Genomic DNA, 13,139 nt, shown 5'->3' with positions numbered 1-13,139 from the left:
GAATTAAAATAAAAAATAGTCCTATACTCACCTTCGATGTCTTCCCGCCTCTCCGCTGCATGCTGCCGCTTTGGTTTCTATAGCTGGTGTGCGGTGAAGGACCTGCGATGACGTCACGGTCTTGTGATTGGTCGAGACCGGTCATGTGACCGCTTACGTGACCGCGACGTCATGGAAGGTCCTGAACCACACCGGCATCTATAGGAACGGACGCCTGCAGGTGAGTATAACCATTTTTTTAAATTTTTTTTATTATTTTTAAACATTCTATCTTTTACTATAGATGCTGCATAGGCAGCATCTATAGTAAAAAGATGGTCACACTTGTCAAACGCTATGTTTGACAAGTGTGACCAACCTGTCAGTCAGTTTTCCAAGCGATGCTACAGATCGCTTGGAAAACTTTAGCATTCTGCAAGCTAATTACGCTTGCAGAATGCTAAAAAAACGCGAAAAAAACGGAAGAAAAACGCAAAGAAAAAAAATGCGGATTTCATGCAGAAAATTTCCGGTTTTCTTCAGGAAATTTCTGCAAGAAATCCGGACGTGTGCACATACCCTCAATGTTGTGTAGAGATTTGTAATAATCCTTAAGTGCTTCAGCAACTTCTCAGGATTCATTAATCTCCACACTAGCTAGGTACAAATGAATGGGACATATGTAGTTGGGGCTCTATGATGAATACTCCTAGCTAATGAGCCACCACATTTATCTGCAGATTCATATAAGTATTGCTGCAGTATGTCTCTATGTTTTGAATAACTCTGATTTAAAAGTTTTTTCAAGTCATCTCTTTGTTTATTTAGAATAATGAGAGTTGCATAAGTTGGATTTTGTTTATAAGTTTGGTCCAGAACATATATTTGTTTCAACAATTCTCTTATTTGCGGTGATTTTTTATTTTTCTTTATTCTTTCATCTCAAATCTTCTCAAATACCTCTAATCATGAATTTTAAGGTTTCCCATTGAATAGGAAGTGGTGTATTGTAGTTCTCATAATGTGACATGAAAATATTAATTATTATTATTATTATTATTTACTGTTATAGCGCCATTTATTCCATGGCGCTTTACAAGTGAGGAGGGGTATACATAATAAAAACAAGTACAATAATCTTGAACAATACAAATCATAACTGGTACAGTAGGAGAGAGGACCCTGCCCGCGAAGGCTCACAATCTACAAGGGATGGGTGAGAATACAGTAGGTGAGGGGTTTTTGTGTGTTTTATGGCAGTTACGCTGTTTCCCCTTGTTTGTATGGGTTTCCTCTAACACTCAACAACAACAAAGACATGCTGATTATGAATACCATTGTGCTATATAAAAACAGATATACTAGATGGGTATTTCCTGAAGGAACTACAGATAGTGCTTTGGAATGGTGCCCGGGTTGCCCCAGCAAGACTTTCACACTTGGGTGCCCCTCAGGCGCTGGTTTGGTAGTTGTAGCCACTCCGGGTCCGATTTGGCGGGCGGCGCCACTCCGGGTCCGATTTGGTGGGCGGCGCCACTCCGCCTCCGATTTGGTGGGCGGCGCCACTCCGGGTCCGATTTGGCAGGCGGCGCCACTCCGGGTCCGATTTGGCAAGCGGTGCCACTCCGGGTCCGATTTGGCGGGCGGCACCACTCCGGGTCCGATTTGGCGGGCGGCGCCACTCCGGGTCCGATTTGGAGGGCGGCGCCACTCCAGGTCCGATTTGGCGGGCGGTGCCACTCCGGGTCCGATTTGGAGGGCGGCGCCACTCCGGGACCGATTTGGCGGGCGGCGCCACCCTGGGTCCGATTTGGCGGGCGGCGCCACTCCGGGTCCGATTTGGCGGGCGGGGGCACTCTGGGTGCGATTTGGTGGGCTGGGTCCGATTTGGTGAGCGGGGCAATAATTATAATAAGACTACAGATAGTGCTTTGGAATTGTGCTGTGCTATCACTTTAAGAGCTGATATTATCTGGCAAAACTGTGCTGGTGTGGTCATGTACAGTTCGCAGGCGTTGGCATAGTAACTGGGCCTGACTGCGCATATCAATGAGCTAATCAGCCAGGTGGCAGGTACATTTCAAATTGCCTCAGAAACCCGGCCATTATAACCTATGGGAAAATTTCCCTATTGAAATGCATTACAATGAGGGGGAAAAAAAATTTCAAACACAAATTGCGCCAAAACTACAAATCCGATCGACATGAAAAATACTTAGCACACCTCTTGGGGACGCTGGCTTCGAAATGACACCTCACTGGAGTCTGTGAGTGAAGCGGTTCGGGCCGCATTACGTGCGGACTGAATAATAATAAGAACTAGATGGGTATTTCCTGAAGGAACTACAGATAGTGCTTTGGAATGGTGCACGGGCTGCCCCTGCAAGACTTTCACACTTGGGTGCCCCTCAGGCGGTCCGATTTGGTGGGTTGGGTCAATCTGGGTCTGATTTTGTGGGAGGGGTAAATCTAGGTCCGATTCGGTGGGCGGGGTCACTTTTGGTCCGATTCTGTGGGCGCGGTCACTCTGGGTTCGATTCGGTGGGCGGGGTCACTCTGGGTCCGATTCGGTGGGCGGGGCACCTCAGGGACCGATTTGGTGGGCTGGGCACCTCAGGGTCCGATTTGGTGGGTGGGGCCACTCGGGGTCCGATTTGGTGGGTGGGGCCACTCGGGGTCCGAATTGGTGAGCAGGGTAATCTACTATATAATTGTCTAAGGGCACTTCCTTCTTTCTGTCACCGTTATTCGTTCGCTGATTGGTCTCGGCAGCTGCCTGTCATAGCTGCCGCTACCAATCAGCGACGCGCACAGTACGGAAGAAAATGGCCGATCCTTACTCCCCGCACTCACTGCCCGGCGCCCGCATACTCCCCCCCGGTCAGCGCTCACACAGGGTTAATGGCAGCGTTGACCGCGGTGTAACGCACTCGGTTAACGCTGCTATTAACCCTGTGTGACCACCTTTTTACTATTGATGCTGCTTATGCAGCATGAATAGTAAAAATATCTAATGTTAAAAATAATAAAAAAAATAAAAAATAGTTACATACTCATCCTCCGGTGGACCCTCCGGATCAGGAACCGGCCTTTCCCGCTCCGCGCGATGCCCCGGTCACCGCTGCATGCATTGCGGTCTCGCGAGATGATGACGTGCGGTCTCACGACACCGCTACGTCATCATCTCGTGAGACCGCAATGCACTCTTGGGACCGGAGCGCGCAACAAGCGTCGGGTACCGGCCGCTCCAGGAGGTGCAACAAGCATCGTGTACCGGCCGCTCCAGGAGGTGCAACAAGCATCAGGTACCGGCCGCTCCAGGAGGTGAGTATGTAACTATTTTTTATTTTAATTCTTTTTTTTTTTAACAGGGATATGCAGTATACTATGTGACTGGACAATATACTACGTGACTGGGCAGTATAACTACGTGGCTCTGCGCTGTATGCTGCGTGGCTCTGCGCTGTATGCTGCGTGGCTCTGCGCTGTATGCTGCGGGGCTCTGCGCTGTATGCTGTGCGGCTCTGCGCTGTATGCTGCGCGGCTCCGCGCTGTATGCTGCGCAGCTCCACGCTGTATGCTGCGCGGCTCTGCGCTGCATGCTGCGCGGCTCCACGCTGTATACTGCGCGGCTCCGCGCTGTATACTATGTGGCTGTGCAATATACTACGTGGACATGCATATTCTAGAATACCCGATGAGTTAGAATCAGGCCACCATCTAGTAATAATAATAAGACTACAGATAGTGCTTTGGAATTGTGCTGTGCTGTCACTTTAAGAGCTGATATTATCTGACAAAACTGTGACCTGGTGGTGTTGGTAGGCGTTGGCATAGTAACTGTGTCTGACTGCGCATATCAATGAGCTAATCAGCCAGGTGGCAGTTATTTTTAGAAATTGCCTCAGAAACCAGCCAATTATAAACGTATGGGAAAATTTCCCTATATAAATGCATTGAAACAATGCTTTCCAATGAGGGGGAAACAATTTTCAAATGCAAATTGCACCAAAACTACAAATCCGATCGACATGAAAAAAACTTAGCACACCTCTCGTGGACGCTGGCTTCGAAATTACACCTCACTGGAGTCTGTGCGTTTTACGGTTTGGGCCGCATTAATTGCGGAAAAAAGCCTAATAATAATAATAAGAAGAACTAGATGGGTATTTCCTGAAGGAACTACAGATAGTGCTTTGGAATGGTGCCCGGGCTGCCCCTGCAAGACTTTCACACTTGGGTGCCCCTCAGGCGCTGGTTTGGTAGTTGTAGCCCCTCAGAATTGAGGCCACTCTGGGTCCGATTTGGTGGGCCGGGTCACTCTGGGTCCGATTTGGTGAGCCGGGTCACTCTGGGTCCGATTTGGTGGGCCGGGTCACTCTGGGTCCAATTTGGTGGGCCGGGTCACTCTGGGTCCGATTTGGTGGCCCGGGTCACTCTGGGTCCGATTTGGTGGCCCGGGTCACTCTGGGTCCGATTTGGTGGCCCGGGTCACTCTGGGTCCGATTTGGTGGCCCGGGTCACTCTGGGTCCGATTTGGTGGGCCGGGTCACTCTGGGTCCGATTTGGTGGGCCGGGTCCCTCTGGGTCCGATTTGGTGGGCCGGGTCACTCTGACTGACAGCAGAATAAGGGAATGGCTGATAACAGATAATAGACTGACAGCAGGACAAGGGAATGGCTGATAACAGAGAGAATAGACTGACAGCAGGACAGGGGAATGGCTGATAACAGAGAGAAATAGACTGACAGCAGGACGGGGAATGGCTGATAACAGAGAGAAATAGACTGACAGCAGGATGGGGGAATGGCTGATAACAGAGAGAATAGACTGACAGCAGGACGGGGAATGGCTGATAACAGAGAGAATAGACTGACAGCAATACAGGGGAATGGCTGATAACAGAGAGAAATAGACTGACAGCAGTATGGGGAATGGCTGATAACAGAAATAGACTGACAGCAGGACAGGGGAATGACTGATAACAGAGAGGAGCTGATATTATCTGACTGACAAAACCTGTTTCCTAGTGGGCTCGTAGGCGTTGGCATAGTAACTGGATCTGACTGCGCATATCAATGAGCTAATCAGCCAGGTGGCAGTTGGCAGTTATTTTTAGAAATTGCCTGAGAAACCAGGCCATTATACGCTATGAGGAAATTTCCGTATTGAAACGCATTGAGACAATGCTTTCCAATGAGGGGAAAACAATTTTCAAATGCAAATTGCGCCAAAACTACAAATCCGATCGACACGAAAAATACTTAGCACACCTCTCATGGACGCTGGCTTCGAAATGACACCTCACTGGAGTCTGTGCGTTTAGCGGTTCGGGCCACATTAATTGCGGAAAAAAGCCTAATAATAATAACTAGATGGGTATTTCCTGAAGGAACTACAGATAGTGCTTTGGAATGGTGCCCGGGCTGCCCCTGCAAGACTTTCACACTTGGGTGCCCCTCAGGCGCTGGTTTGGTAGTTGTAGCCCCTCAGGGTTGAGGCTTGGTGGGCCGGGTCACTCTGGGTCCGATTTGGTGGGCCGGGTCACTCTGGGTCCGATTTGGTGGGCCGGGTCACCCTGGGTCCCATTTGGTGGGCCGGGTCACTCTGGGTCCCATTTGGTGGGCCGGGTCACTCTGGGTCCCATTTGGTGGGCCGGGTCACTCTGGGTCCCATTTGGTGGGCCGGGTCACTCTGGGTCCCATTTGGTGGGCCGGGTCACTCTGGGTCCCATTTGGTGGCCCGGGTCACTCTGGGTCCCATTTGGTGGCCCGGGTCACTCTGGGTCCGATTTGGTGGCCCGGGTCACTCTGGGTCCGATTTGGTGGCCCGGGTCACTCTGGGTCCGATTTGGTGGCCCGGGTCACTCTGGGTCCGATTTGGTGGCCCGGGTCACTCTGGGTCCGATTTGGTGGCCCGGGTCACTCTGGGTCCGATTTGGTGGCCCGGGTCACTCTGGGTCCGATTTGGTGGCCCGGGTCACTCTGGGTCCGATTTGGTGGCCCGGGTCACTCTGGGTCCGATTTGGTGGCCCGGGTTACTCTGGGTCCGATTTGGCGGGCCGGGTCACTCTGGGTCCCATTTGGCGGCCCGGGTCACTCTGGGTCCGATTTGGCGGCCCGGGTCACTCTGGGTCCGATTTGGCGGCCCGGGTCACTCTGGGTCCGATTTGGCGGCCCGGGTCACTCTGGGTCCGATTTGGCGGGCGGCGCCACTCTGGGTCCGATTTTGCGGGCGGCGCCTCTCTGGGTCCGATTTGGCGGGCGGCGCAACTCTGGGTCCGATTTGGCGGGCGGCGCCACTCTGGGTCCGATTTGGCGGGCGGCGCCACTCTGGGTCCGATTTGGCGGGCGGCACCACTCTGGGTCCGATTTGGCGGGCGGCGCCACTCTGGGTCCGATTTGGCGGGCGGCGCCACTCTGGGTCCGATTTGGCGGGCGGCGCCACTCTGGGTCCGATTTGGTGGGCGGCGCCACTCTGGGTCCGATTTGGCGGGCGGCGCCACTCTGGGTCCGACTTGACGGGCGGCGCCACTCTGGGTCCGATTTGGCAAGCGGGGGCACTCTGGGTCCGATTTGGCAAGCGGGGGCACTCTGGTCCGATTTGGTGGGCTGGGTCCGATTTGGTGAGCGGGGCAATAATGATAAGACTACAGATAGTGCTTTGTAATTGTGCTGTACTGTCACTTTAAGAGCTGATATTATCTGACAAAACTTGTGACCTGGTGGGCTGATGTAGAGTTTATAGGCGTTGGCATAGTAACTGGGTCTCACTGCGCATATCAATGAGGTAATCAGCCAGGTGGCAGTTATTTTTAGAAATTGCCTCAGAAATCAGGCCCATTATAAACGTATTGGAAAATTTCCCTATTGAAATGCATTGAGACACTTTTCAAACGCAAATTGCGCCAAAACTACAAATCCGATCGACACGAAAAATACTTAGCACACCTCTCAGGAACGCTGGCTTCGAAATGACACCTCACTGGAGTCTGTGAGTTTAGCGGTTCGGGCCGCATTACGTGCGGACTGAATAATAATAATAAGAATAAGAAGTTTACCACGGTGGAATAACAGTATAGTGCTTTGTTCCAAAGCACTATAATAAGAAGAAGTTATCCACGTTCGGATTACAATACTACTGAGAGGCACAGAATCAGCCATCTGCAGACCGGACATAACCGCAAGAGAAGTATGCTGCCTTCCAGGTGCGATGATCAAGGATGTGACCGATAGGATACCAAAGCTCTTCAACTCCAAGGACGTCCACCCATTTCTGCTGATACATGTTGGCACCAATGACACGGCAAGGAAGGACCTACCGACAATCTGCAAGGACTTTGAAGAGTTGGGGAAGAAAGTAAAGGAACTGGATGCACAGGTAGTTTTTTCTTCTATCCTTCCAGTAGACGGGCATGGCACCAGGAGATGGAACAGGATCCTTGATGCAAACTGGCTAAGACGGTGGTGCAGACAACAAGGATTCGGATTCCTGGACCACGGTGTGAATTACTTGTACGATGGACTCCTAGCCAGAGATGGACTACACCTCAACAAACCTGGGAAACACACATTCGCCAGAAGACTCGCTACACTCATCAGGAGGGCGTTAAACTAGAAGTAGAGGGGACGGGAAGAAAAACATTAGACTTGAACAAAGAAGACCCAGGAAAACATACTCAGAAGGGAGGTAAGAACATTTCTAAAACAATCCACAGCGAGGAGATTGGAACAAAACAAAATCCTCTAAACTGCATGCTCGCAAACGCCAGAAGCCTGACAAACAAGATGGAAGAACTAGAAGCAGAAATATCTACAGGTAACTTTGACATAGTGGGAATAACCGAGACATGGTTAGATGAAAGCTATGACTGGGCAGTTAACTTACAGGGTTACAGTCTGTTTAGAAAGGATCGTAAAAATTGGAGAGGAGGAGGGGTTTTTCTCTATGTAAAGTCTTGTCTAAAGTCCACTTTAAGGGAGGATATTAGCGAAGGGAATGAGGATGTCGAGTCCATATGGGTCGAAATTCATGGAGGGAAAAATGGTAACAAAATTCTCATTGGGGTCTGTTACAAACCCCCAAATATAACAGAAATCATGGAAAGTCTACTTCTAAAGCAGATAGATGAAGCTGCAACCCATAATGAGGTCCTGGTTATGGGGGACTTTAACTACCCGGATATTAACTGGGAAACAGAGACCTGTGAAACCCATAAAGGCAACAGGTTTCTGCTAATAACCAAGAAAAATTATCTTTCACAATTGGTGCAGAATCCAACCAGAGGAGCAGCACTTTTAGACCTAATACTATCTAATAGACCTGACAGAATAACAAATCTGCAGGTGGTCGGGCATCTAGGAAATAGCGACCACAATATTGTACAGTTTCACCTGTCTTTCACTAGGGGGACTTGTCAGGGAGTCACAAAAACACTGAACTTTAGGAAGGCAAAGTTTGACCAGCTTAGAGATGCCCTTAATCTGGTAGACTGGGACAATATCCTCAGAAATAAGAATACAGATAATAAATGGAAAATGTTTAAGAACATCCTAAATAGGCACTGTAAGCGGTTTATACCTTTTGGGAATAAAAGGACTAGAAATAGGAAAAACCCAATGTGGCTAAACAAAGAAGTAAGACAGGCAATTAACAGTAAAAAGAAAGCATTTGCACTACTAAAGCAGGATGGCACCATTGAAGCTCTAAAAAACTATAGGGAGAAAAATACTTTATCTAAAAAACTAACTAAAGCTGCCAAAAAGGAAACAGAGAAGCACATTGCTAAGGAGAGTAAAACTAATCCCAAACTGTTCTTCAACTATATCAATAGTAAAAGAATAAAAACTGAAAATGTAGGCCCCTTAAAAAATAGTGAGGAAAGAATGGTTGTAGATGACGAGGAAAAAGCTAACATATTAAACACCTTCTTCTCCACGGTATTCACGGTGGAAAATGAAATGCTAGGTGAAATCCCAAGAAACAATGAAAACCCTATATTAAGGGTCACCAATCTAACCCAAGAAGAGGTGCGAAACCGGCTAAATAAGATTAAAATAGATAAATCTCCGGGTCCGGATGGCATACACCCACGAGTACTAAGAGAACTAAGTAATGTAATAGATAAACCATTATTTCTTATTTTTAGGGACTCTATAGCGACGGGGTCTGTTCCGCAGGACTGGCGCATAGCAAATGTGGTGCCAATATTCAAAAAGGGCTCTAAAAGTGAACCTGGAAATTATAGGCCAGTAAGTCTAACCTCTACTGTTGGTAAAATATTTGAAGGGTTTCTGAAGGATGTTATTCTGGATTATCTCAATGAGAATAACTGTTTAACTCCATATCAGCATGGGTTTATGAGAAATCGCTCCTGTCAAACCAATCTACTCAGTTTTTATGAAGAGGTAAGTTATAGGCTGGACCACGGTGAGTCATTGGACGTGGTATATCTCGATTTTTCCAAAGCATTTGATACCGTGCCGCACAAGAGGTTGGTACACAAAATGAGAATGCTTGGTCTGGGGGAAAATGTGTGTAAATGGGTTAGTAACTGGCTTAGTGATAGAAAGCAGAGGGTGGTTATAAATGGTATAGTCTCTAACTGGGTCGCTGTGACCAGTGGGGTACCGCAGGGGTCGGTATTGGGACCTGTTCTCTTCAACATATTCATTAATGATCTGGTAGAAGGTTTACACAGTAAAATATTGATATTTGCAGATGATACAAAACTATGTAAAGCAGTTAATACAAGAGAAGATAGTATTCTGCTACAGATGGATCTGGATAAGTTGGAAACTTGGGCTGAAAGGTGACAGATGAGGTTTAACAATGATAAATGTAAGGTTATACACATGGGAAGAAGGAATCAATATCACCATTACACACTGAACGGGAAACCACTGGGTAAATCTGACAGGGAGAAGGACTTGGGGATCCTAGTTAATGATAAACTTACCTGGAGCAGCCAGTGCCAGGCAGCAGCTGCCAAGGCAAACAGGATCATGGGGTGCATTAAAAGAGGTCTGGATACACATGATGAGAGCATTATACTGCCTCTGTACAAATCCCTAGTTAGACCGCACATGGAGTACTGTGTCCAGTTTTGGGCACCGGTGCTCAAGAAGGATATAATGGAACTAGAGAGAGTACAAAGGAGGGCAACAAAATTAATAAAGGGGATGGGAGAACTACAATACCCAGATAGATTAGCGAAATTAGGATTATTTAGTCTAGAAAAAAGACGACTGAGGGGCGATCTAATAACCATGTATAAGTATATAAGGGGACAATACAAATATCTCGCTGAGGATCTGTTTATACCAAGGAAGGTGACGGGCACAAGGGGGCATTCTTTGCGTCTGGAGGAGAGAAGGTTTTTCCACCAGAATAGAAGAGGATTCTTTACTGTTAGGGCAGTGAGAATCTGGAATTGCTTGCCTGAGTAGGTGGTGATGGCGAACTCAGTTGAGGGGTTCAAGAGAGGTCTGGATGTCTTCCTGGAGCAGAACAATATTGTATCATACAATTATTAGGTTCTGTAGAAGGATGTAGATCTGGGGATTTATTATGATGGAATATAGGCTGAACTGGATGGACAAATGTCTTTTTTCGGCCTTACTAACTATGTAACTATGTAACTATGTAATATAGTGCTTTGTTCCAAAGCACTATAATAAGAATAATAAGAAGAAGTTTACCACGATGGAATAACAATATAGTGCTTTGTGCCAAAGCACTATAATAAGAAGAATAAGAAGTTATCCACGATGGAATAACAGTATAGTGCTTTGTTCCAAAGCACTATAATTATCTTATAGATGTTGGGTTAATCTGAAGGTTAGCATTCCAAAGCTACCCAGTTCCTGCACTGTCATAGAGGCGCTGCTGGCACGGCTTCAGGCACTGCTCAGTACATAGTGAGCACCAGTCATAACCATGCCCACTCTGTGCCAGGCATCTATGACTTTAAGCCAGAGGTTGCTGGGAGGAATAAAGTAAATTTCCTCCCAGCAACTGGGCTTTCAATGCAGATTAACCCCATATCTTAAAGTTAATGGAAACAGTGACTGTAAAAGGAGAAGCACACAATAGGATAGGACCCTAATATAGGAGACAGTAAAAACAAGTTTGCTCACCTTGGGTTGTTGTGTGAAGACACAACCACTATAAAGTTTTAAATAGCCATAGGTTGCTGCCCCGTGGCTAGGGAAACATGAGCCAGATAGAATTGACCAAAACAGGATAAAAACAGGTTCATCCGTATGATTTTTTACACTTGATAAAGGTGCCAGTACAGCATTTCAACTCACAGTGGATAATAAAGGCCTTTCTAAAGCCCCGTCACACTAAGCGAGGTCGCTAGTGAGATCGCTGCTGAGTTACAAGTTTTGTGACGCAACAGCGACCTCAGTAGCGATCTCGCTATGTTTGACACGTAGCAGCGACCAGGCCCCTGCTGTGAGATCGCTGGTCGTGTCGGAATGGCCTGGACCTTTTTTTGATCGTTGAGGTCCCACTGGGTAGCACACATCGCTGTGTTTGACACCTTACCAACGACCTCGTTCACACAGGACGTCCCTCATCGAGGTCTGAATCGTCATAATAGCTGCCATGTGACATCGTTCTACAGGTCGCCGCATCGCTGCTGCGTCGTTGGGAAGATCTCACTGTTTGATATCTCACTAGCGACGCAGCAACGATCCCTGACAGGTTGTATCGTTGTCGGGATCGCTTTAGCGTCGCTAAGTGTGACGGGGCCTTAAGAATACCACAGCAAGAGAATTCTTTCCTGCAGCGCAGCCAATTTTTAAAAGTGTTTTTATCCTTTTTTAGTATCCTTAAGTTAACGGCATTTTGGGAGATGACACGTTCCCTTTTAGTGCACGTCCAGCACATAATGAGTCTATGCTCTAATTTATGAACTACAGATGCATGTGAAGTTATTTTAAAATTGCACCAATAAAGCTGAAGATTTTTACCCCGTTGAGCTGGACCTCCTGACTATTTACTTTCCTGAGATTCACCCAAATAAATTTAAGGCAAATTGAATTTATGGGAAAGATTGGCCGAAAAAGGTAATTTTGAATTTGAGAAGGTTCAATCATCTCTAGCTGTAATAGAAAGCTAACCAAAATTTGTAAAATACTTATATTTAGACTATATGTAAAAAGGATATTTATTATAAAAATAAGGGAGAAAGTTGAGGTATAGCTAATGATGCCTTTTGGCAAAGATCTAGAGAATGTCTTGGAACAGAATTCTCTATATGATGTTATTATCGGAAATCCTACCATTAGCTATTGGACTGATCTATTTTTACTATAAAGCTGCTGCACAGATTCGGAATTAAGAAAATCTTTAGATGAAAGGTTAGTGCTAAATCATCCAATGAACTCTCTCCAAAACTCCAATTGGGGTGCATGCAGTGTATTCACCATGCCTTTTTCTACAGAAATCCATAACTACTTTCTTGCACATTTAATGGAGCAGGCCACTTGCATTTGCATTTTTACCACACATTTTAAATATTTAATCATGCATTACCTAAATGTAGTAAATGTGGCATTTATTATGCCAAATATGCTGGAAAAAATTTTGAAGGAATAATGAAACAAAATAAATACAGTATACTTGTTTTGTTCATCAGATGTTTAAGAGTTTATCAGGAAAACTGATCTGAAGGACTGACTGATGTTTACAGATGAAGACTTCAAGAAGTGCCAAATTATGATTACCTTACATTAATATAAGCTTTTATTTACATTACCTACTTGTGATTGTTAAAAATAAAGTTACCTTTAATTGGGTATTGAAACACAACTGCAAGCTCATGTGATCTAAAATTTAAGGATTAATTACATTAAGCAAATAAAAAATGGTGAATTGAGTTGAATGACACTAAATCTTTCTAGGTTCTGGAGTGTACTGTGGTTTCCATGTACTAAGTTTCCTGTAATTTTCATCGAAATATATTACCATTAATAGGGGCATTGCTGGGGTCAAACATTCAAGTCTCTGGTCCCGAACTATTAGCTCAGAGCACCTAATCTCTGCCAATCGCCACAATCAACTGTGTCAATGTCTAGATTATTATTATTTATTTATATAGCACCATTGATTCCTTGATGCTGTACATGAGAAGGGGTTACATGCAAATT

At 46.3% G+C, this 13,139-nt stretch overlaps 1 protein-coding gene across 4 annotated transcripts in view; it reads left to right on the top strand.

Moving 5' to 3' along the window:
• Positions 1–12,868, top strand: part of SLC29A4 (solute carrier family 29 member 4) — an 831,354-nt gene extending 818,486 nt beyond the window's left edge. For all 4 annotated transcript variants that reach the window (XM_077275614.1, XM_077275613.1, XM_077275616.1 and 1 more), the window contains one exon: positions 12,629–12,868. The gene's annotated coding sequence lies outside the window, so the exon portion shown is untranslated. The remainder of the gene's footprint in view (positions 1–12,628) is intronic.
• Positions 12,869–13,139: the final 271 nt, after the last annotated feature.

The sequence above is a fragment of the Ranitomeya variabilis genome, chromosome 7 (assembly GCF_051348905.1).
Source record: "Ranitomeya variabilis isolate aRanVar5 chromosome 7, aRanVar5.hap1, whole genome shotgun sequence".
Lineage (NCBI taxonomy): Eukaryota > Metazoa > Chordata > Amphibia > Anura > Dendrobatidae > Ranitomeya > Ranitomeya variabilis.
This window is presented reverse-complemented; position numbering and strand designations above follow the sequence as displayed.